Source organism: Netta rufina (assembly GCF_964035555.1).
Source record: "Netta rufina genome assembly, chromosome: 1".
NCBI classification, from domain to species: domain Eukaryota; kingdom Metazoa; phylum Chordata; class Aves; order Anseriformes; family Anatidae; genus Netta; species Netta rufina.
In genome coordinates this window covers 115,545,644-115,570,459 of record NC_140123.1, presented here as the reverse complement: position 1 = coordinate 115,570,459, position 24,816 = coordinate 115,545,644, and the positions used below count along the sequence as shown (strand labels likewise).

General features: G+C 49.4%; 1 protein-coding gene across 3 annotated transcripts in view; it reads left to right on the top strand.

Annotated features, from left to right (window-relative positions):
• Window positions 1–5,387: 5,387 nt before the first annotated feature.
• Window positions 5,388–24,816, top strand: part of BBX (BBX high mobility group box domain containing) — a 132,554-nt gene continuing 113,125 nt past the window's right edge. The window contains exons 1-3 of one of the 3 annotated variants that reach the window (XM_084304595.1): window positions 5,388–5,458; window positions 8,127–8,202; window positions 20,887–20,975. The gene's annotated coding sequence lies outside the window, so the exon portion shown is untranslated. Of the gene's footprint in view, window positions 5,459–6,244; window positions 6,290–6,626; window positions 6,708–8,126; window positions 8,203–20,886; window positions 20,976–24,816 lie in introns of those variants that run through there. The other 2 variants (XM_084304597.1, XM_084304596.1) reach the window with 2 other exon arrangements.

Sequence of the window (24,816 nt, the reverse complement as noted above, 5' to 3'; positions counted from 1 at the left end):
GGTTTCTTTATGAACACCCCTCACAGACAATAAATCTCGCCCAAGATTTCTGCATGTCTTCCTGCAACTTCCATTTGAAAAAGAATGCAGGCAAACCACCAATGTCACAAAGCCCGAGACATGAACTGTTTCCTTCTTCCTCTTTTTTTCTTTTTTATTTATTTCCTGGAAGGCCTCAATATCCATCCAGTTTTGTTTCCCTCCCTACGTCATTCTTCAAAGCTGGTAATCTTCCTTCTAAAAGCAGTTCCTCAAAAAGTGAAGGCTAGATAAGGTCCCCTGTCTCGAGGCTCCACTGGACGGGATGCTTCTTCCCTCTTTGCCAGCAGCTGAGCTTGGGCTCCTTTGTTGTATTCCCCCACGACTACCACCTGAAGGAATAAACCACTGATCCCTGTTCCTGAGGCCTTCTCTTGTAGAGATGGACAAGATCACCAGCAGTGCTCCGTACTTGCCTAGATATAACGAGTTAAGAGTCAAATACCATGCCTTTGAGTGGCTCAGTGACTAATGCATGTTCTTGTTATTTAGGGTCAAATGGTCACTTGCACTGTTTACTTTACAAATGGTAGCAGCACTGCGCTGCCAAAGAAGCGTGCTGTGGTCTCAAAGCCGAAGGAACTGCAGGCATGGCAGCGGGGCGACGGGATGTGCATCTGCAAAGCCCAAAATCCATGAGCATTCGGGCTCACACCTCATAGGTGCTGCTCCTCCGTTCGAGTAGCTGCAGGGAGTTGGCACTTGTCAAGCACGGGCTCAATGACATCCTCTTCAGTTAAGCAGTGGACTTATCAGAATATAAATGTTTTGCTGCTTGGTTGTCCTTGTTCTCCTAGAGAGAAGGAAATGCATATTCGTGAGGTAGTTCTGGAGTCACTGGCAGGGTACTGGAGGTCCGAGGAGGATGCTACAACAGAGCTGTCATTTCTTTAAAGGACCCTGAACATTTATAGAAAAGGGAAAACAAGCAAATAAATTAATGTTTGAATAATTCCAGATATGGAGATGGGAAAAAGAGGCCCTTGGGTGGCAGAAGGAGAAAGCTACTCAGTAGCACTGGAAGGTATTAAGGGGCTAGCAACCTAAAACTGAAAAAAACCTTCCAATTACATTTTATGCTTAAAGCAGTTAAATAATATTGCAGCTTGCATGAGAGTTAGAGTAAGAACTGTAAGGTTTGAGAGCATGGGGCTGAGGAAGGCTGCAGTCCTTCGGCTCAGCTTTTTGCAGGGACTTTGTCAGTAAGTCTGAAGGAATCCCGCTTTACGGGGTGTGTGAGTGATAGAGCTGCGGCTCTCTTGCGTGTCGCCAGCTTTGGAAACCAATTTACTCGCATGAGACTAACTCAGTGGGCTACATAAACTCAGGTGAGCAGGTCTGCCCTGATTTACATGTATTTTGTAATGCAGTGCTCTTGTATAATGACAAGGAAAATCTCCCGAGTTTAGAGCTGAGCTGGCAGTTGCTTTATCATCGCAGACATCGCATATTTCACACACGCCAGTGTGTTAAGTAGTTAACATGTACTCACTTAACGCACACCTCAATGTCTTGCGGAATCAGAAGCAATCTTTACTGAAGTGGTAGGCTCAAACAGGCCTGGATGCTCTGGCTAACCTATTACTTCTTCTGAACCAGGAAAAATGGTAATAGCTCGTGCAGGTGTAGTACTATTTCTCTGAAAAAGGGAGGCACTATGAAAGAGACAGAGCATCAGAGAAAGAAATATACAAAGCAATGCACGGGGAGTCAGAAGCCCAGATTTGATTCCTGACTTTGCTGCTGCCATACTGCGAGATTCCTGGCAAGTCAATTCACCTGTCTGTTCCCTTCCTGCCCTCCTGTCCAGTCTGTTAAATGAACTGCTGGCAGCTCAGGTCAGACATTGCTTGTAGGAGCTAACCTCGCAGTAGCTGGTTTTGTCAGAGGGCTGCAGTTGTTACTGCTTGACTAGTAAAAAGAGGCATAAAGAGAAGGAAGAGAGTTAATAGGAGACAGTGGGAAACGGGCGCACAGCTATGGAATGTTTAGAAACAGCACCTAGAAATTACACGGAAGAAAATATTCCGACGATCTTAATGGTGTGAAATAACAGGGGCGAGGAACAGGAGCGAAGAAATGCAGTCCCCTACGGAGAAACCAGCAGAAGAAGTTGGCCCTTTCTCTGGCTTCTGTTGAGTTCTCGAGAAACTGAAAGTGCTCCTAAAAGGGGCTGAGGTGGGAACAACAACTTCCTGAAAGCGTGGTCCTTGGAGGATGGCTATTCTGCACTGCTCCCGTGGCTCCGCGCCTAGTCTGAAGCGGGTAAGTCTGAAGTCTTTCTCCAGCTTTAGTTCAGACAAAAAGCCTCCTCCCTTCGGTGCTTGCACATAAATCGCTATTAATGTTACCGTGTTATACAAGTGCATTGGGGAGGAAAACAGGGGCCCTCTAATGCATTGTCCGGTGTTTTTAACCTGAAGGATGCCACGCTCCTCCGTGGGCTGTGGGTGGGCACAAACCACAAGGGGAAAAAAAAACAACAGAGGTGGGACAGGCTCCGTAAGGCTGCATCTGCCTCACCCTTTCTTCCCCGTGCTTCTCCCCAGGCGGCGTGCAAGGCTTAGTGCAGATGAAGCATATGCTCCCAGAGTTGCCTTATGGCCTTCCTCCCCGGCTCACATGACAACCGTCACTTGTAGTCAGCCATGGTAGCAGCTCAGAGGGATCCAGGGCCTGCAGGCTCGGGCTGCAGCTGGCTACTCCGAGCTCCCTCGCTAGTGTCTGAGTGCGTGCGAGCTGGCCGTGGAAGCACACATCCACCGCAGCCACCGGTGGCTGGCCCCGCTCCACAGCCAGCAGGTAGCTTCTGCCGGGGGCAGGAGGAGGAGAGAAAGTGTTAACCGAGGGTCAGATGCAGGCCCCCCGCTGCCAGTGAGCTCCTCAGCAGGCCCCAGGGGAAGGGAACAGAACAAATCCTGATTACTCTCATTTATATCGATGCTATCCTTTTCCCCGGCGTTATTAAATAACAGCGAAGCGACGGGAAATATGTTTTCTCCTTTTGACAGGGCACAGACACGTGGACACTTTCATCTTTTATGTTGTGCCACGGGTTAATTAAGAGGGGGCACGCATTTGCGGGCGGGGGGAGGATGCTCTTCTGTCACCTGCATGCAAAATGGGCGAGTCCAAAGGAACTCAAGCAAATGCCACAAATGTACAACTTCGAAGCCCCAGATCTGGCTGCATGGGCATCTGCTTTATCTGCATTGAACCACACCAACTTCAGCAGAGCTCTGGCTGCACGCAGGAGCATGTGTGAACAGAGCACAGCGTAGGGTCCAGGCCTCATGCTTTTAAACACTGATACCAATTACACAGAAGTGTCAGCAAGGCGACACTTCTCATTTAACGACATGAGTTTCTGCAGGAAAATCTGGAAATGCAGCTTGCGCAAAGTCTGAAGCCAACCAAGAACCAGCAAGCATCTTCAAAAAGTTCAGCACGCACTGGCTGTCCCCCGAAAAATTCCTCCGAGACTCTGGCTACCACCTTGTAATTCTTGATAGCGGTGACTGACTAATGCCAGAAATATCTCTGAGTGGGCATGCAAAGAGATTAATTTGCTTAAATCACATGTAGAGAAATGGAGGAACAGAAATATTTACTACTCTCCCGTCCTCTCCCTCTCGGTGTTTGCAGAATGCCCTGGATTGATGGCCCAAGAAAACACAGCCCTCTCTTTCACTACTGACGCAATGAATCAAAGGCAGCGGAAAGTCGAGCATTTTATTTTCTGACTATACCGGTGTACCTTAGCTTACTCATCTCTCTTAAACGGTGACAAAATACTTGTGCTTCTACAGGCCGAATACGTGGCTGGCTGCCTTGCGACTCATGGAGACATTGGTAACTCTGCAAAGTGGACACAGAACAAGATTCTTCTAATTCGTAGCACTGTTGATCCATTTTGTGTGGCTATAAACAACTACGTTGCATGCAAGGTGTCCCTAGCTTGACCTCTCCTGGGCTGGAAGGGCATCAAACGTAACAGAGAGTCCTGATAAAGAAGAAATGGAAGCATCCTTTAAAATGAACTTCATGTGTGCTAACAAGCACCTAAATCACGTATATTGCCCAGTAGTTACCTACACCGGCAGGACTGTAGCAGTGCAGAGGTGCGAGAGGCTCTGTGGTGTACTTTTATTAAAGTGAGTAAAAGAAGCCAAGAAATGAGGCGCACATGCCAAAAAGGAAGGAACTACGTACACCAGGTGTGCTTTAACTGTCCGGCTTGGGCCTCTGACTGGCACCTGCTTGTGCATACGGACAAGGTGCTGCTCACCTACAGTTGCAAAACACCTCATCATCTACAGATGATAGGAGGAAAATCTGTCTGAAAACGAGGCCACCTCTTCATATGTGACCAGTGAGTTTTGTGGGCCTTGGCTTGCCGGTGTCCTGGCCTGTGGCACCTGACACGCACCTGACTTCCACAAGATGGATGCTCAGTTAGCGCTGGAAATTAAAAATATGAGGTAAAATGTATTAATTGCAGTGTGTTTATTGTGATAGTTGTATGTTATTTGGGCAGCGGCTGTCCCACTCCCCCGTACACCACGCAGGGTGGAAGGCAGCTCGGGGTAATTTCTCACATCTTCGCAAAAACCACGCGGGCCGAGTTGGAAACACGGGTACGATTTTGTGCTGTAAAACCAGCTTGTGCTTTACTTCACCGCTTTATTCAGACATTGGAAATATTACTCCACGTTATTTGACATAGCTGTGCTGTAAAGGGAAGAAGTAAACAATGGGAGGATGCTGAAGCCAGCCGTGCCCAGCGGGGCGTGCTGAGGACGGGGACGCGTGGGGTGAGCTGCGCGGTACCCCCGCTGCTGGGTGTGCGAGGGGAGAGGGTTGTGTGTCCTGTGGGAGCGGCCAGCCGCGTTTCGGCGGTCGCTGCCCCTCGCTGTCATGCCAGCTGCAGCCTGGGCTCCGCGAGGGGCTGGCGGTGAGTGTGTGCCCGGTGTGTGCCCGGTGTGTGCCCGGTGTGTGCTGCGGGGGCACGCCGGGGTGCGGGGCGGCTCCCGCAGCCAGAGGGGAGCTCTGCCCCTCACGCTCCGGCTGCGGGACGGGCGGGCAGAGCCCCGCGGCGAGCTTTGTGCGAGGCGAGGAGCGTGAGCACGGTAACAGCGCCTGTGTGAGCGAGTGAGTGTGAGGACTGAGTGTGAGTGTGCGAGTGAGTGAGTGAGTGTGCCAGCGGCTCCCCGGCGGGGCGCCGCGGGTGTAACGGCGCCGCTGAATGGCTGGCGGGCCCGTCCGTCAGCGCGGCGGCCAATGGCGGGCCGCCTTACATGGCGGGGGGCTGTTGTGGCGCTGCCCGGCTTGCATGGCTCCGCGCGGAGCCGCGCTGCGAGCCGGGGGGGCCGCGCTGCCAGCCGGGCCGGGGGGCGCCCGCAGCCCCCAGCCCCAGCAGGTGAGCCCCGGCCTGGGGGTGGCCGCTCCCGCGGGGCCGCGGGGCCGCCGCCGGCCCCCGTCCCTCCCCAGCCCTGCCCGCGTTGGGAAAGTTTGGGCAGGGGAGGACGGGTGGGTGCGCGGCTGCCCGGCGGGGAGGGCAGGGGCGGGGGGCGAGGGGCGCGGGGCTGGGGGGCGCGGGGCTGTGCGGGGCTGTGCGGGGGGAGCGCTGCTGGCAGCGCGGGGAGGAGGCAGGGGTAGGCCAGCCGGTGCCAGGCTGCGCTGGGAAGCAGGCACCTCTCGGCGCCGGCGGGGAGGAAGGGGAAGGAGGAGGAGGAGGAGGAGGAGGAGGAGGGGGGGGGGGGGGGGGGGAGGAAGGCCGGCCAGCCATCGGCCGCCGCTCGCTGCCCGGCCGCGGGGGGACCTGGCGGGGGCATCGCGGGCAGAACCGAAACTTCATCCCCGGGGGGAGCGCCCGGCGGTACGGGCGGCGGGGCCGGGGGCTGCGGGGCCGGGGGGGGACGCCCCGAAACGGAGCCGGGGGGAGCCCCGGGAGGGGGTCGCGATCCGGCCGCCGGGAGCGGGCAGCGGGCGGAGGGGCGATGCCGGCGGGCGGGCAGGGCAGGGCAGGGCAGGGCAGCGGCCGGGCTCGGCCGGGAGTTGGGCTCCGCGTTTTCCGGTAGGCAGCGGCGGAGCCCCCGGGGGGGCGGCCCCGGGGGGCGGCCCCGAGGGGCTGGGGGGGTGTCGGTAAGTTTGGGGCGGGGAGCAGCCCGGCTGCCTGCCTGCCTCCGGGAGGAGGAGGAGGAGGAGGGTGGGAGGCAGGCCTCGGCCGCGTCCAGCCGTCGCCGCGGAGGTAAGTTGTGCCATTGGGTGGTCGCGATGACAGAAAACTTGGCGGGGGCCCCCCCGGGCAGGGGGCGGCCGCCTCGGGGGGGGGCTCCGGGCGCCGCCGGCAGCCGGATGGGTGCTGCGAGATCGGGTCGCTGGTGAATTACAGAAAGCAGCAGCCCTCCTCCTCCTCCTCCTCCTCCTCCTCCTCCTCCTGCTGCTGCTGCTGCTGCTGCTGCTTCTCCTCCTCCTCCTCCTCCTCCCCCCCCCACCCCCGCCAGCCGCTTCGCTCTTCCTCCTCTCGGGTTTATTTGCAATGTATGAAACTTGCATGGCCGTGGGGAGAGCCGATCCGGGGTAGGCTTGCGAGGAGGAGGAGGAGGCAGGGAGGCAGAGGCAGGCAGGGAGGCAGCCGCGCTAATCCCGGCGCCGTGCGGCAGCAGGTTTGCGTTGGAAATATCGGCGCAGCCCGGCGCCGGGGGAGGGAGGCAGGCAGGGAGGGGAGGGAGGGAGGCAGGGGAGGGAGGGAGCCGCGATGCGAGGGGCAGCCGGGGGAAGGCAGAGGCAGGGCCGCGGGGCTGCCACCGCGCCGGGGGGCGGCTTCGCCACTTTCTGATTTATTTCCCCGGTTTATTGTTGCGCCGGGGGAGGCCCCGGCGCTGTAAAAGTTGTTGTTTTTGGCGTGTGTGTGCGTGTGCGTGTGTGTGTGTTCTGGTTGTTGTTGTTGCTGTTGGGGTTTTGTGTTTTTTTTATTTTTTTATTTTTTTTTTTCGGAGGTGAGCGAGTCGAGTGCGTGCCGGGAGGGGAGGCCGCCAGGCCGGCGGTGGTCACTGGGGCCTGGGGCGCCGAAACCATTGCCCGTCCTGCCGGTGACACGTCCCGGGCCCGCCGCGCCGAGGGGACAGCGGGGGGGGCCGGCACCCGTGCGGCTCCCCCGGCGCCTCCTCCTCCTCCTCCTCCTCCTGCTGCTGCTGCTGCTGCTCGCCGGTGGCAGCGGGATGATGGCCCGGGCCCGCGGGGCGGAGGAGGGGAGCAGCGGGCAGGGAGGCGGCCGCCGGCCGGAGCCCCCCGGGCGGGTGGAGGTGCGGGGGGAGCCCCCCGCGGCCCGGCCCCGGCCCCGGCCCCATCCCCGTCCCCGTCCCCGGCCGGGTGCCCCCCGGACCCCTGGGGGTGAGGTCGGTGCGGTGCCGCCGCTCCTCGCCTCCCCGCTCCAAGCAAGATGGACTCTCGCTCGCCTCTCCGCTGCCTCCCGCACTCCGCCGCTTCTCGCCCTCTCCCTCTCCCCCCCGGCTGGTGTCAGCCGCCGGGATCGACATTTTGCAACTCGGGCGCAAACTTGATGCTGGCCGGCGGCGGGCGGGGGGCGGGCGTGTGTCTGTCTGTGTGTCTCTGTGTGTGTCTCTGTGTGTGTGCGAGCCCGGAGAGGCACGGAGACCCTGCCGGCAGCGGCGGGCTCGCTCCATGTTTAATACCTTGCCTTGCCTTCCCTCCCCACCCCGCAGCCCGGATGCCGGTGGCCCTGCACTTCGCACGGGCGGCGGCGGCGGCGGCCTGGGGCCCAGCGCCCTGCCCCGGCCCCGGCTCCCCCCGGCCCCGGCTCCCCCCGGCCCGCGGGGGCCTCGCCGGGACTCGAACCCGCGGCCCAGGCGGCGCCGGGCCCACCCGCGGCAGCGCCGCCGCTTTTGTCCGTGCCCCGGTGTCTGTGTGTCTGTTTGCGTGTCTGTGTGTCCCCACGGACACCCCTTCTGGCCGTGTCCCCCCTCACGCACCCCCCCCTTTTGTCCGCCTCCCCCGGGGTCTCGCCCCGCGCCCGCCGGGCTGGCAGCGATGCTGACGGTGTGCCTGTGTTTGGTACTTTGTAGGTCACTATCACATGACGGAGGCGTTGAGGCAGCTTCATCGTCGTCGTCTGGCTGTAATTTCCAGTCGCCTTCCAGGGTGAGTGCTCGGCTCTGCTCGGTAAGACGGGGCTCCTCTCGCCGCTACCTGCGGGATGGGATGGGATGGGATGGGATGGGATGGGATGCTCCTCCGCTCCCGGCGCTCGGAGCCGCTGCAGAGTTGGTCTGAGTGACCCCAGGATGAACGGGCTGCAGCTACTCGGCTCTCGCCTCGCTTCCCTCTCTCCTTTCTCTCCTCCTCGGTGTTTTCTTTAAGCCTCGCTTTGTAAAGATGAGCAGGTGATGGACGTGGGGCTGAAGTTCCGAGCCAAAGTAACGTTAAAATATGCAAAGTGCGATGCGGAGGCCAGAAACTCGCTGAGAATGCAAAGTCCTCTGAAAATTCAGCAGTGGGGAGAAAGCAGGGGAGAAATCAACAGTTAGGACAGATCATGGGGAATATGTAGAGGTCGAGGATCGGTGAGAAGTTCAACGTCACCGCAGTATGACTCCAACCGGAGTTGGTTCGGTTTTCACACGTAAACAGAGTTAATTAGAATTCCAGCCGTACTCCTTCTGCGTTACCGCTTCTTCTTTTGGCATTGATTAATGCAGGTACCTATCAGTCTGAAAGACGAATCCTAGTGACTGACTTACCAGTACTCCTAAGCTTTCCAGCACACAGCTTCTGCTTCTGTCTGTATGCTGCGGAAAAGTTTTGACGCTTCTTAAGAGTTTGGCACTTCTTAAACCAAAGTGGACGTGGTAATTGAAACAGGAGGTTGTAAATTTGAAGGGTCATGTTCATGGATGGCAGAAAGCGAGTGCCACGTGAAGCGCTTTTCCTACATGCACCCGTGGTGGCACTGAACTGCTTTAGGCCCAAAATGGGGAAGTGGGAGGCAATAAATATATCTAAATTATTTTTTTGTTTGCTGGTAGTTTAGTATACATAGCTGAAAACAAGACAAGACATGTATTTGGGGTAAGCTTAGCCCTCATAAATGTGAATGATTAATAACCTTCTCCTGACCTTTTCCAGTCTGTGTGTAGGAGACACGGGATAAGTGATGGTCCCAAACACTCTGGCTCGAAGGGGGCTGTTGGGAGCAGCTGTTCTGTGATACTGTGGCCTCAAGCCTATTCCTGGGGCTGGGATAACCACTGTGCAGAGGTGGCGCAAAGGGAGGGTTCTGTCTGTTCTCCAGCTCCTGGAGAATTGCACCCAAATTTCAATTTTCCGCATTTTATGGGCAGCGAGGTTGGTATGTGTAGGTCTGAGGCTATAAACAGCAAATTAAATTACCAAAATTCTTTATGACAGACTGGTTGCATAGGAGAATATTGCTTTCTGGTTTATAGCATTGCTGACAAGGATCGTGTTCAGGGTAGAGTAATTGATGCAACAATTTTTACGAAGCAGGAACACATTGGGAAATTCAAAAACTGGCTGGTAGGCTTCAAACTGTTGTTCAGAGCTGAATGCAAACACACTGATTTTTGGATGTAGCTTTCTGCATTTTCAGGTAAGAGTTAGATTAGAGAGCTGTAAGTATTGAGGGTTTCTTTCTTTGTTTGGAGTACTAGCGAAAGGTACTGAGCAAGAACACCTTGTGGACCTTGCTTCAGGTAGTCTCTTCAGTCATTTGGCCATGTAGTGGCTTCAGCCTGTGTGATGGAGCCTTTTGGATGCGTGGGACTTTAATCCTAGAAGTGAAGCGGTGATCATAATCTCCCTACAGCTTGTAAGAGCAGTGGCCCTCAGTTTTGTGCACAGTGCTAAGTGTATATCTTGCCTAATACAGCGCCGTCATGAACAAATGGCAAAGACCAGAAGGGTAGAGTATCTTTTTGAAGAAAAAGTCACAATAGAAGCTTTAGAGGAAGCTGAGAAGTACATTTCCTCATAGCTTAAACGTAATAAAAATAACATGGCTATTTAAGGGGCGAGCAGAGTTTTCATTAGATTTGTCCGCAACGAGAAACTTCCATTTACTGTAGGGAGCTCTTATTTTGGGAAAAGCGAAGACTTGTTTTATTGCACAGTTCTCAGTAAAGTAGCTATTTGTGAAGGGAGTTCAGGAAGTCAGCCTTGATGTGCACGAGAGGGCTGGGTTCTGCTCTTGGGTAACAGGCACCAGGTGGGGTGCTGCTGTGTTGCAGCCTAAAGGGGGACATTCCCTTAGGAAGGGGCTATGTAAACAGTTCAGAAACTGGCCACGGCCTCAAAAGTTTGTTGCACGCTACCCTTCCTCCCAGCATAGCGAGCTGATAACTGCTTCAAAGCAGACACACCATTTAGGGGACTCTTATGTAAGTGTTAGTGTTGGGGTAACTTCAAACACTTAAGAAACTTGCCCTGGATGCTTTTGAGTTCTTGGGGGCTGCTCGCTGTAAATCCAGCACCTGCAGGACTTCAGATGGCTTCAGCAGGTGTTTCTTTTAGGAAAGGAGTGTAGGAGTGATGGTGAGAGGAATTCACCCGTGTTTATTTTCCCATTCAAGGGAGAAAAGCCTTTCTCTTTCATAGCTGTTGTGTGTGCAATTAGAGATATTCAGTGTCACATTCTCCACATAAAGTATCGGAGGTAACCGTGCACTTACATTGCTGTTCCATCCAGAACGACTGTAATACACTTTGTTCGTAAATTAGCAGGTCCACGGCTTGCGATCTATAAGCATGTGAACATGCTGAAACACATGGCACACCTTGTTAAACTCACCAATACGATTGCTCCCGTTCAGAACTGAAAGTTACTCCAGGCTGCTGCTGCTCGTGGTCTGTGGGCTGAGGATATGCGGCGTCCTGGCACGGGGCTCGTAGCAGAGTGTTATGCAGGAGGGAAACTTTGACCAAGTGGACTGGGGAGAGGTGCTCTTCCATCACAGGTGGCGGTGGGGAGCAAGCAGGTGAGGCAGGCAAGGTGTTTGCACACTCGCACGGAGGCTCTGCTGTAGTGTGAAGGCTGTAAACACACCTGCGGTGACATCCAGGCAGCTGTGGGGTGACACGCTGCCTCTCTTCGGACAGCACGGTGCACGTACGCTGTTCAGGACTTCAAGTTTATGTGAGTCTGGTGGCTCCCAGATGGAGGAAGATGCTACGAATAAAAGCTGGAACTGAAATGAAACTCTTGTCTTAATTTCGGACTGCCACAGAGGGCAGCTGGAGGCTTGCAGGGTCAGAGTTTACTCTTGGAAACTCAGCCATATGTCCCTTCTCCACCTGCAAATGGAGACTGATGATACTTCCCCGTATCATTAAATCATACGCTGCCCATATATGGGAACAGTTTACCTGAGTGAATTAGGTTTGTTTTAAAGCAGTATGGATAGTGCTTTGCCTCGCTGTAACAATTTATGCTTGCTTTATTACTTAGGAGTCTGTACAGCTGGCTTGACGTAATAGTCATGTGTATTTCAAAATGCTTCTTGAGGAAAGAACAGTTAAAAAGTCAACTTTCTTCTGTAGTATTATCTTTATTCCTTTTCCTCCTACTTTTTCCCCCTCATTCTAGCGGTGTCATTGTCAGAAGTTTTTTTTGTTCTGATTAACTTCAAAAGATCGATAGAACTGACTTCTGTTTTTTCACTACTACTGCTATTTTTTATTTTATTTTATTTTTTTAAAGATTGGTGATAACGCCCTGTTTCTATCTGAGAGCAGCGTGCTGAGCCTGGTACTAGTGGCTGCATGTGAATTTCACAAAAGACTCCCACGGCTGTCGCTCTGCTTGACAGATTTCAGAAGGGGCAAGACCCGAACCAGCGCAAGGGTTACTCAGGTTTTAGGAATGGATTGATGGCCTGCTGTTAAACTGCACTGCTTTAAAATAAGTAAATAAATCACGCCCTCATCTCTGAACAACGTTGTTAATAACTGGCAGGTGTAGGCATTGCCTGGTTCATGTGCTGGTGTCCTGTCTGGCAAAGCGCGTAAGCCAAGCTGTAATCGTGCACCCCAAAACAAGGAGCAGTCACCTTTATCCCTGTTCTAGGCATCTGAGATACCAAACAGCGAGGCAGCAGAGGCTTGCCTACAGTCACTTAGCAGGCTAGCGTGAGCAGGGAATGCAATAAAATCCACATCTGACTGCTTGGTCGTGTCCTTTCCCTTGGTGCAGGCTGCCTCTGAACCTTGCCTAGTAAATGCTTGTCTTGACAAGTGAGTAGTCTTGCTGGCTTCTCTGCCAGGTGGGCATCTCTTCTAATAGCCTAATTTCCTTCATAACACTACTTTTAAAAAATAAATTAGAGTAGTGTGAAGTTGCTAACTGCCAATTCAGTGATATTTATGGACAGGAAGGCCTGAAGTAGAAAGAGAGTAAAGTAGGAGGAAAGCTTGCTTAGAGGTTTTGCCACTTAATGTGGTATTTTAGCTGTTGTGTATATTACGCTATTTAATACTAACTAATTAATGCTAACTTCTCTGTGTTAACTTTATAATATAAGGTATTGTTTTTCAGGGGGAAATTTCTTTAAATATGCGTTGGTCTGAATGGTTCTGTGTAATTAGATCAATATTCATAATCTAATGCTGAGTCACAATTAACTTTTTTATGGAACGTGCAATTGACAGAAGAGGCTGCTCTGGCCATATTTTGATAGATAGGGTAAGTTACCAATTTAAACTCTCATTTCTAAACCCAGTAAACACATTGCATGCTGTAAGATTTTAAGATTTGCTGGAAACAAGTGTTTCACTACTGTGAATGTGAGTTGGCTTTGATTTTAAAATAGAGCTCGTACTTGAAGAGGAAAGCAAACTTCACTGGGTGCACAAGTATAGACCTAATTGTAGTATTCTCACAGTGGTGGCAGCATTTTATTATTTTTAGTATTTATAGATGTGATTGCGTAAAAGATGGATCAACAAAGAGGAAAAGCACGGTTTTGACACTTGCCAGTGTTCCTGCCTTTTCCTTTGTAGGACGCAAATGCATAATGTAATAGCAAGTCCTTATAAGCATGGACAATTCAGCATGTGAAAATAAACTAGCTTCAGGCATCTCTGTGTACAAAGAAGGCGAGTACAACAAAATTTCAATTTTTAGCGAGGGGAAAGAAAGTTAACTGGATTTGGTGAAATTACACGAAAGAAATCACTTGCTTAGGAAGCATGGAATTTCTATCGGCAATCTTCCACCCGTGTGTTTCACAATGTAAGAGATTTTAGAAAATGTGGAAATCGCTGAAAGTAAGAAATGGCATTTTACTGACCCGCTGTGGTACTGAGAGTCTCCTTCAGCAAAACTGAACGAGATTCAGAGGACTTCTACAACACGGGATCCACAGCACTTAATTCAGGTGGAAGCTCTCTTGACAAGAAGCTTAACAAATCCTGTCTTCACCTTCCCCTGCTGGGTGAGGGGGGGTGGCAAGGTGCTTCATCCCTGTGTCTGCTTTTTGTCTTTTTTTTTCTGAAGGCAATACATACGTAGCAAACTGCTGGGGAGCCTGCTCTGAGGCACTGAAAGCACACTGACCCCGTGCCCTGCCGTGGAGTTGCTCTCCTTTCTCCCCATGTCAGGGCAGCACCAGGAAGGTTTCTGCCATCCACGTTCTCAGGAGGGACTTCTCCAGGTCCAGGCACACACATGAAGGCCGGCTCCTTGTCAGTGCTGATGACGGATGAGTTGGCCCATGGCAGGATTCAAGTGAGGAAAGCTTAAACCTGCTCCGGGGCCCCTGTTGGGCTGAGCCACGTCTTGGTGACTGCGCTGTGCGGCTGAGCAGTGCCGTTAGCAGGAGGGGGACTGCTCAGTGTACTGCACTGCTGCTTGGCTGCTGGCTTCGAACCCATACCTTTCAGTTATTTCCCCAGTATGTCTTTTCCTGCTGGTTATGTAAGGATTTTTAAGCACGTGCGTTGTCAGAAGTCATCTTTCTTCTTTTTTCCCCCTTCTTTCTTTTTTTCCCCATTTGTACCCACATCCTACACAGACAGGAATTACCTGACAGCGCTAGCGAGAGCTCTCGGGAGTGGGTAAGGCCTGGCACGTCACGTGGTAATAGTTGGGATTGGCTTTCGCAGTAGTATAGTAAGTCTTTGGTCTTCTGTGAAACAAATTATCCTAGGTTTTTGTTTCAGTGTGTGACAAAATGTGTTATTTCTTGGTCGTCAAAGCAATATTTAGGAGTATGGCATCGTGAGAGATCTGGAAGTGAAGCTTAGTAAAGAAAACCTTTGTAGAGAAAGGAGGGAGTGAGGGAAAATTTGATTTCTTACCTCTTTCCATCCTTTTCAGTGTGAAATAACTCCACAAAAGTCAGCAGAGCCGAAACATTGGGATATTCTGCATTAAAACCCACCCATGAAAGTTAGGAGGAAGTTGCTTTTGTTGTTGTGTTGTTGTTTGTTTTGCCAGGCTGATGAAAAGGGCACTTTTGTGGTTGGACATGTTTGGTTTGCTTTCCACGAGTTTCCTTTGAGCTTTAGCAGATCTATAGTGAGCCGCGTCGTGCTGGGATTTCTTTATTATTTTTTCCTTATGGGGCAAAGCATGGGGATGTCCGTGCGTCTTGTCCATAGTACCCCAGCTACACCTGTGCAACTGGATTCCTGAACAAAAAGCCAGCAGCAGAGCCATGTCAGCAGCGTGCACCCCTTCACAGATCTGTCCGAGGTTGCTGGCAGCCTGCAATTCCTTGGGAAAGCTGCAGATTTTGCATTATTCTTAATTATTGATGTGCGGATAGTCCTGCCGGGGTCATGCGCCCGGTGCGCTCGGTAATCAGTGCACGAGCTGACGGGCAGCCCCTGCCTGGCGGTGAGCAGCAGAGGGAGGGCTGGGAAGAGAGGCAGCGCTGAAACGAGCAGAGTTCCCTACGTGGGGAAGGGGTGGAAGAGCCTGGGGTGTGAGAGTGCCGTTTGGGAGGTGTGCCTCTTCTGGGAAGCGTGCAGTTACTGCGCGGGTGTGTTTGCTTCCCGAGTCTGCTATGTGGCTCAGCAAGGAAAGCGTTCTGATGCATTGCAAATCAATGGCCGAGGAGTATAGATTGGGGAAGAAGCAGTGTTGTTCTTTCTCTTTGCAAAAGGTTTCTTTGTACCCAGATCTCACGTTACGTAGTGCAAACTGCCCACCTGGCTCGGTTCTTGAAACCGGTGAAGGCTCTGCCACAAACTTGGGAGTTGCAGCACTTGTGTCATGTTTGGACGTCTGATAATTCTTTTTTTCTTTAAGTAAAATGTCTCTATTTGTATTTCTTCCCTCTAATTTGTTTGGGATACTCTCTCGCACATTGTGCTAAACATCAGTCATCAAGGGCTCGTAATGCATTTTGAAATAAGTATGCAAAATTGCAGCATGATCCGGGGCTGATTATAGAGCTATGGCATAGGAATTAATAAGAAAATAAAAATAGCATCATTAATTTCCAGCTGCTTTTGGAGAAACAGAGGTGTTTGTAGGGGGAAATTTGGTGTCTGCAAAATGAAGAGTGACAAAGCTGGTAGCGAATACATTAAAGCAGGTACCCGTTCACACTCTGCACCCTCCGTTCCATGGATTGAAAAGGTGTTCAGTGCCTGCAGAGCGAGCAGAAGTTCCCGTGTCCCTCACCGAAGGCTGTTGGACTAAATAAAGAGCACAAGCGTCAGAACCAGAGCAAGGGGAGGAAGTTTTCGATTTTACTTATCAGTATAGAAAACCTTAAATAAGGGAAGTAAAGCATGGACGGCTACGTGGAGCTGTTGGATGTACGTGTCCCTTTCCCAGTAACCCAGAAGAGCTGCCTTCATGTGTGTCAGAGGAAAACTGTCCTTGGCTGTTCCCCTCACTATTAACTCGGTATTTTCCTTGCACCTCTACGTGCCTGCCTCCGCGTTGTTGCAGAGCACCAGCTGCTTGCATGGAATAATTTTGATGGCTGAAAGTTTTTCTGGGCAAAACCTGGTGCTGCAAGAGCCCTCGCAGGGCCTGGACGGTTGGATTCATCCAGAGGAAGCTGTCAGAGGAGCCTGGATGTGCGGCCACGGACTTTGCTATCTCCACATACTTCGCCGCTCCTGCAGGCTGCCCAGCCGTTCAGGTGGGAGCTCCCAACACCCGCCAAGCGTTCCTGGTTTGTAAGCAGCGTTGGAAGATCCTGCCCCTCGGAGAGACACGTACGGAGGACACTGGTTGTGTATCCACACGTGGCAGCGGACTCCTGGCGGTGTCACCAGCCCGTGGGGGCACGAGGATGCTGGAGCTGCTGTGAGGAGCAGACAGCCTCGTCTTGTCTGAGGGCTGTGCTGCTGCTCCCTATGCCACGGTGATGCGGTTCCTGCGTGCAGCCCTGGCTGGCCCCACGGGGCTGCCTGCGGGGTTCATCGTCGCTCTTCGCGAAGGGAGGTGGGCGGCCAGGACAGGCACAGGAGGCGAGGTGGGTGTCGCGGACATCCCCGTGCAGCTCCAGTCTCCCAGCGAGGACAGTACCCGCTCTCTGCCAAGGATCCTGCAGGAAATCTGGGTGGCTTTTGGAGCGCTGTCAGACTTTGCAGACATTGATGCCCTGCTCAGGGCAGGCGGAGTGTAAGCGGGGTGGTTTTGTACCCCATTTTCCTGGCCTTTGTGAGCCCCTGGGTGCACGCGTAGCCTTGGCGTTCCAGTTCTCTCTAGTGAGCTGATTTAAACTTGGTTTAAATCGGTGCTTTTAATCTCATTTTGCTTTGGTATTTTTGTATTTGTTTTCTCAGAGGCAATCTCTATTGGTAGACGACCGTTAAAATGCGTTGCTAAATATAGCCTTTACACTAAATTTGGCACTTCTTTTTTGTTAGTTCAGGGGCTGCAGTGTGTGCCCGCACGTTTTCTAAACGATTGCATGGCTTACATGCATTTATTTAGTTTGCAAAGTTTTCCTTTAGGATGTGACAAACCATACTGCTCTTAGATTGTGGCCTTTGAGTCCTGTGTGCTGAGGTAACACACATGCACACTCGCACAAGTTAATGCAAATAGTGTTTGCACATAATGTTTTAAACAAAGTATTGTCCCTGAGAAGGTAACAGACCCTGAAGTAACCAAACCAAGCTTTTAGACCCGGGAAATCTAATCCCTGTCTGTTTTGCTTTCTCAGCTGAGAAGGAAAACATGCTTTCTGGCTTTTTCAGTTCCCTGTTAGTTTTTCAACTTCACCCCAAACTCCCTTAAGTGACTAACTTGGTGCAGAGACATTTTCTATGCAACTGCAGGGGTAGTCACTGCTTTCAGGTAACCTCAGTCTAAACCTAATTCTTGTTCCTGGTACTTTGAAGACTGCTTACCTGTTCAGTATTTGAACTTTATCTACATCTTCGAAGTCAAACATCTATAATTTTAATTTATTATGAATCGAGTTATAGAACATTACAGTAGAAATTAATATTGTTTTGTTATAATGTAAAGATAAATTGCAATTAAGCATGCCTCATTCATATACATTCAGCATCAGTAACATCTGATTTAAATTTGAGTCTGATTTCTTTGTTTAGAAAGGATTTTATTTTATCTGTTTCTGTTAAGTTGAATATGTTTTCTAAGACAACTTCAGTAACCAATAGCCAAAGTTTCTGCTTGTAATAACAGATGTATCTTCCCACATTAAGGAATGTAGAGTAACTCACTAGATGACACTGTGGCTGTATTAACTGTTTGTTTTTTTTTTTGTTTGTTTGTGGGAGCTGGACACTACTGGCTTCTAGCAGGTACAGATCAACAGATATTCGTCTGTTTACACAGATATATGATTAAATTAAAAAACAAAAAAACTAGCAACACAACTAACCCACAACTGAAATGATTATTTTAAAGTTGCTGTGGCAGTCTTCTAGACTGTGAGGCATGTGACTGTGATTTTAGTTTCAAAGGAGGAGTTTATAACTTCCAGGAATGATTCTAGCAGCACTGCTGTCCAGAAATCAAAAAGTGAAACCAAGTTGGTTGCTGAGTCCATTTTGCTCAGCTTCTCTAGTGTATTAGATGAAGAAAGGGGTTTAAAAAAAGAAAAGCAAATGTCACAAACTCTGTGGGATAGCAGGGCTAAAGAATTCCAACCGCCACCCTACCAAAATATTAATAGCATCTTGACAGAGTCAAAGAGCTTGATAACATGTATTGACTCTGCAGCTCCACGCCGTTTTTTTCTGCGGCAGGGGCAGTGCGTAGCAGTACGTGTGGCTATTAAGGAATGCAGATCCAGGCCTCAGGTAGCGGAAGGGTTGTGCTCAGAAACGTGGAGTGTACCTGAGGCCTGGTGGCACAGTTACACAAGCTATTTGTATATTGTGATTTAGCTCCCCCCCACCAGGAGGAGGAGTTGCACACTTCAAGAACTGTATTTTATGGCCTTCCTTCCTCAGCGCAAACAGGTTTTGTGATCTTGTCTCTGTGTCCTGTTTCTCCACACTCTTCTGTACCAGTGCGTGGGGTATGCCGAGTAGCAACAGTTGTGTTGGGGCTCTTGCGTGACTAAATGCTAACGTGTAAGGTTGGAAACCTGAACAGCAATCAGAAGAAAATTAAAGCAGAGGTCAAAATGCTCTTGTAAGTCACAAATGTTTAGAACAGTCAACGAAAAAAAAAAAAGAAATGGGAAAATTACTGAATATTATCTAAACTTTTTCATTAGACAGCATGCCAGAGTAAGATGAATCACTCGTCCTGAAAGGGTCGTCGTTTTCATTCTCACACGCGTTTGGTTCAAGATCAGCAAGGAAATAAGCAGTCACGCATTTTAGGCAACTTTTCTTGTGGAAGCCGTTTATTGCTGAAGCATTCGTGTGTTATGAAAGTGCCTTGAAACAATTAGCTCTTGTTTAGCATAAGTGTTTTAAACAGATCGCTTCAGTAATGTGGCTGATTTTATAGTTATTGCATTTCCTTAGGATTGAACTAGTCTTGTTCTAACTTGCATTTTTCCTCCCCCCTTAAATATGTGAAATGCTGAGGCTTTCTTCCCTTTCAGAAAAGAAGTATTTGAGCCAAGATTTCCTCGGGAGAGCTGGTATCTTTGAGGGAGTTCTGCCAGAGATGTCTCAGGGAAGCCTGTTCCTCACACGTGCCCAGCGGTGCTTTCCTGGTGGCATGCACTGAAATGGGCTACTGGGCAGGCTGAAAAACCATATATATATATACATGTATATATATATATGGTTTGTATAGCATATATGGGATGTATAACATTCACCTGGGTCTGAATTCCAACTCGATGTGAGCTTGTGCTGTAGGAGCAGAGCTGGGCTGTGTTTGTCGCGAAGATTCTGACAAAACCAGCTAGGAGCACTGCGTGCTAAAAATGCTGCTTAACTGCTTGGGTAACGCTTGGCTGGGAGAACGAGGCACCCTCACTGCTCTGCGGCTCTGTTTCGGAGGGGGAGAGGGGTTGGTCCCAGAACTGCAGGCAAAGCTCGCTGCCTGCAGGAGCTGTGCTGCAGGAGGGCCCATTGCTTGCTCTGCGTTCAGTGAGAGGTCTGATGTTGACTTAAGTGGAATAAATGTGGACTTGTGGCAAATGCCTTCACGGACCTCACTGAAGAACTTATTCTTTGGGGGTTATCTGTGCTTTACCTGTGCAATGATACCAGTTATTGGTGTGAATATCACTGTAGCACAACTGTGGGTTGAAGTACGAGCAGGGATACGGTGAACTTGGAATGAAGGTACCGAATGCCCTGGTAACATTTTCAGCTTCAGAGACCAGAACAAGCTGTCAAATCCCCTCTATAGGGGCGTGCTTGCGTTTCTGTAAGTTTGCTTTTTGGCCTGTGAAGGTATGCTGGTGTAACAACTGGCACAAAAGTGAAGCGTGCGTGCAGATAAATCCCTTGCTAGGTGCCCACTAGCGTCCTGGTCGTTGTTCTGATCAGGTCCTGCTGCAGCTGAAACAAGACCTTCTTCTAAGGTGACAGTGTAATGCGTGAACTACACTCCCAACAGTGTTAGGGGCGTAGAAGAGTGATCTTGGAGTGAGTCTCTAGTAAAATGTGTATGTACCATGCACTGAATGAACTTTTTGGAAGTATGACCTGGGGCATATGCAATACTGTATCTAATACAGCTCACTGTTTAAATATTTTCAGAGGGATGGGTGGAAACATCTTCTGCTTCTGCATTTATACTTTAGTAAGCAAATGAAAGGTTAAAGCTTCCTTTTAGGATTCAGGCAAAGAGAAAATTGTGCTAATAGAACAGGGGGGGGAAAACCTGACTAGTTACGCAGTTTTACCATTAACTTGCTTCATGATCTCAGGCAGATCGCTTCTTTCTTTCTGTTTCTGTGTTTACAAATTGGGGTGGCGATGGTTTTGTCCTTCGTAAAGTGTGATGCTATCTATGGGTAGAAAAACTGGATACTGAGTAGCAGAACAGAAAGTAAAGAATTGTCCAGGCTCTAATTTTTTTTGTTTTTCACCATATGTTTGCTCCATAACAAGGTGCAATAGCAGTATTGATAGAGCTGTTTTCTAATCCTTAGAGGAAAACTTTACACCGAGGCTTAGTTTGGTTTAAAATCTGTGACGATTTTTAAAGTCTAGAAAAGATGCTTGCTTGCTTCTTCCTCTAGGGAGGTGGACTGCAGGTTGACTTTCAGCATTTCGTCCTACCAAAGAGTCAAAACACTTCACTTTCTAACCAGATATATAAATGGAAAAGTGTTGAAGAGCGTACTGTAGAATGCAGATGGTGTTGTCATTTATGTATGTTACTTATTTTGCTAAACAATAATACATTATTAGGGGATAATAATGCTTTGCTGTCATACTTGTGTACTTTTACAGGCATCAGCTAACTACATTTTAGAGACACTTCAGAACCAGAGTTACCACCCCCATTTTGCAGATCGCAGAGTAGACCCGGGGATGTTCAGGTAAGACCAGGGGATGGCAAAACTTCTGAACTTCCTGGCATTTTTGACATCACTGTAAAATTTATAACACCAGCTACCTCTTTGTTACTAAAACCTCTGCCCTATGTGTGAACACAGTATTATTTTTCCATACTGATTGGGGGGGGAGGGAAGTGAATTGCTATCTGTCAAATTTCAGGCTTACTAGCTAAGAATTTGCAAACTTCTAGCAAATCTGCTACCATCCAGCTTCAGTATTCAGAACTGTTCTGGTACATCCAAGAATTTATGCTGCATGATAGAAACTTAACCTTGTAGGCGAGAGCCTCTGGACCTGCTGTTTTGTTCTTCCAACCCAGGGTTTCTTCTGAACTCAGTGCTGTATGAGTACTGCCCTCCATTCTTCCCACTTCTTTGAAAGTGACCTTGCAAGGATGTATGAGCATGCTCTGTGGTCTGAGATGTGTTGAGGTGATAGAAATGTATTTAGCTGGTGCCTGGTACCAGCAGAAAACATCCTACTGCTCAGAGGACTTTATTAGGCCAGGCTTGGTCTGCACTTAAATATTTCAGCGTGTTCAGTCCAGCAGTTCCTCTGAGCTTCCTGCTCTGAAGGTGGGCATAGCTGGTGTGGAAGGAAGCAAGCACTGCAGCACTGTGGAGGTCTGTAGGAGACTTTCTTGCTCAAGTCCCAGGTTTGCATTCCTAGTTTTTAGCAGCAGTTCACTAACAAGCAAGCGTAATGACTGTCTTTTAAAGCAGATTGGACTGAGAATCATTGTATCTCATGCTTGCTTTTCTTAGGCTAGTATTGTTCGGAGCTGTGGACTTTTGTGCCGACCTAGGGTTTTAAGTGTGTTCTGCTTTTTTAGTTGGCACTTGGTCTTGAGCATACCGGAACTCGATTTCACAGAAAACTCTTTATACCTTGTTCACCTGATTTCAAATCCAGCTGTCTGCATTCTCTACCGTGAAATAAAATAATAGAAAATCAGTAAAAATTGGTGGATCCTAAGAAAGGTTTTCCCCATCCTTGCTTTAATGTTACAGTCAGCATTGTCAGTTTTTTTTTTAGCTGCTCCCAAGTGTGAATCTTTTAGACTGAGTTTTTCCTTTGTTGGGTTTATCCTTAAGACAAGGGTCATGAAGGGTTTTCTTCTGAGGGAGATGAGAGAGAATTACTATTGTAAAAATATTTATCTTCAAGAAGAAATAAGGAAAAACACCTTTTAAAATAAATATGAGGAAACAGCCTATCGATCTTATGGAGATTGTGCTGAAGACTGTTGGTGCTGATGGCTTTCCGAAGAAATGATTTTTATTTCACAAGTACAAAATGCTTTTTCATTGTTATTTTTTTTTGTTTGTGGTATGCATGTGTGTGTAAGAATTCTTCATTTGTGGAGAAGACATCTGCATATGCTTTGTTATATTAGGGCCCGGTCCTGCAGTGCCTCTGTAGTAGCAGTCCCCTAAGCTGCTGCAGTTGCTGGGTTGAAGCCTTAGCGGCAGCTAATCGTATCAGGACCTGATCCTGCACCAAGACATTTTGGCACAAATCCTTGGGCTTGTGTACACTTCTGGGTAGGCTGTTGTGGTTTGGCATCAGTGAAGAAGTTGGTAAAGATGGATCTGATTGTGGATTCCGGTTGATGAAGCAGCAAGGTTCCTCTTGGAAATCTAATGAGACTTGTTATGTACAGGGGCTTATAAATTCTGTAACCTGAGTGATTTATTTTTTTTAGTGATACTTCTTAAGAAATAGAGATGATTACATTCAGAACTTTCTTCTTTTCTCCATAAAATATAAGGCTAAACAGTTGACAATAAAAGGAGGTAAATAAAAATATTGATAAAAATGATAGTGGTAAGTGGCCCAATGGCAAGATTTTTGTTTTTTAAACTTTTTTTTTTCTAGTTATTACATAAATAAAGTAACTTATTTAACTGCTTGGAAAGTTTCCTCAACAAAAGTTTGCAAAAGTATTGTGTTTTTGCAGAAAAATAAATATTTCAAGAAAAAGTAAAACAAATCTTAGCCTGGCAGATATGGAGAAGTGTTTCAGATAGGAACCAGGCTGAAGCCACGCCGTGATGCTTCCTTGAACTGGCCCAGATGCTGCTGAGATCTCGCAGGTTTATGCAGAGTTAGTGCTGGCTGGTTGTCATGGCTGGTGTTCAGTATCCTGTGGACGACAGTGAGAGCTGAAGAGTCAGAGACTTCTCAGTCTGCTGCTGCTTGCCCGTGCTGCTGTTGTCATTGCCAAGACAAGGACTTCTGGTCAGGGCACGAGAAGTGTCTATGCTGTCACCGTTTTCAAGCCATCTTGTAGAATGAGGTAGTAGCTCAACTCCCTGGCGCTGCTTTGAGTGTCTAGGCACGTAGGGATCTTCCTACTGCATTGCTAATCTCGCAGAACATAGGACTAGTAGAGAAATAAAACGAAGATGAGAGGATAAGGCAGTCACCAACGCTCACTTGCGTCGAGGTGGAGCTTCTTGTAGACTCCCGTTGTTTCTCTCTAGTGCTTTGTGGTGGTGCTGAGAGACTAGCAGTGGGTGTTGGATCTGAGCCCCTCTGGTGCTAGAGAATGCCATTGCTTTTTCTCTGCAGCCAAGGGCAGAAGGTGCCTTAGATACATGTCTGCAGCCACAGCGAGAGTGGTGCAAGTGGTACTCCAGAGCAGGGAAAGGGCTGAACCGAATAGCTCCTGACGAGGAGGTGTCAGTGTTCCTAATGCTCAGAGTGAGGGGAGCAAATAGTGGTACCTGGGCCGTCCTGGCAAGGCGTTGGCTCTATCTCACCTCTGGGGTGCACAGGGTGTGTCCTGTAGTCCCCGCATCTTTCACAGAGCTCCTCTCCATCTGGGTTTCCTGGGGTGGAGAGCGGGATGCACAAGGACAGCTGTGAGGAACATTGCGGTGTCATCCAGGTGCAGTCAGAGCACAGGCACAAGTTGGTTTGAGAAGGATCCTCAGCCCAGGTGTTGTCAGAGATTGTTGCAGACACTTCCAAACTTGGACTTGTAAGTTAATTGTCAGGCTATTGGGACTTTAAAAGTATGTGGGAGGAGATAAAGGGGGAGGAATATCAAAGCTATCAGAGACAACCCTGCTGTTGAAGTTGCCAGGGAAGCTCGTGAGGGTGTAAAACTTTTTATCTGAGAGCACACAATTTGTGTCCCTTAGGTATGCTGTGCCAACTTGATTCGTTGCCTGACAATTTGTCATTGTTTCACTCTTTAAGAAAAATGTATTCTGCTTATGGATGAAAGGGGACATTCCTGATGCATTTCCTTTGGCTGTGGGGCTGTAATTATTGTTCTTCGGTTTATTTATGAGCTATTGAGGCCTTTGCTGAAGACAATTTGCTTATGATGTCAGAAAGTTGTTCCTGTTTTGAGCCTGACAGTTTTTCCCCTTACTAGAAGGAAGTCCCGAGGAGTTCAGTTTTCTACAGTTGGCATGAATACAGTGTGGTAAATCTCCACCAGTTTCTGAGAAGATATTTGGGAGGCACGTGGGTGGTGAAAGTGCTCCTCAACTGTTCTTGCATTTCTATGCGTCTGTGACAACTCACTGAGCTCTGAGAACAAAAAGGAGCGGGTTCATTGGGGCTGGTGATCAGGTTCATGGATTCACATCATCCGTGCTTCTCTCTGCATCTTCATTTTTTGTGATCTGCAGTGGCAGATGTTTTGCTTAAATAGAGAACCTCACTTTTGCTCTGTCCTTTGCAGCTGCTGTTGTCTTTTGCACCTCCAGGAAGTAGGTGTGACTGCTCACTTGTCTTGAGCGGCTGTAGACAAGGTGTAAGATGTGAGGATGGAGATCCAGGGACCTTCACCCGCTTGTTCCCGCA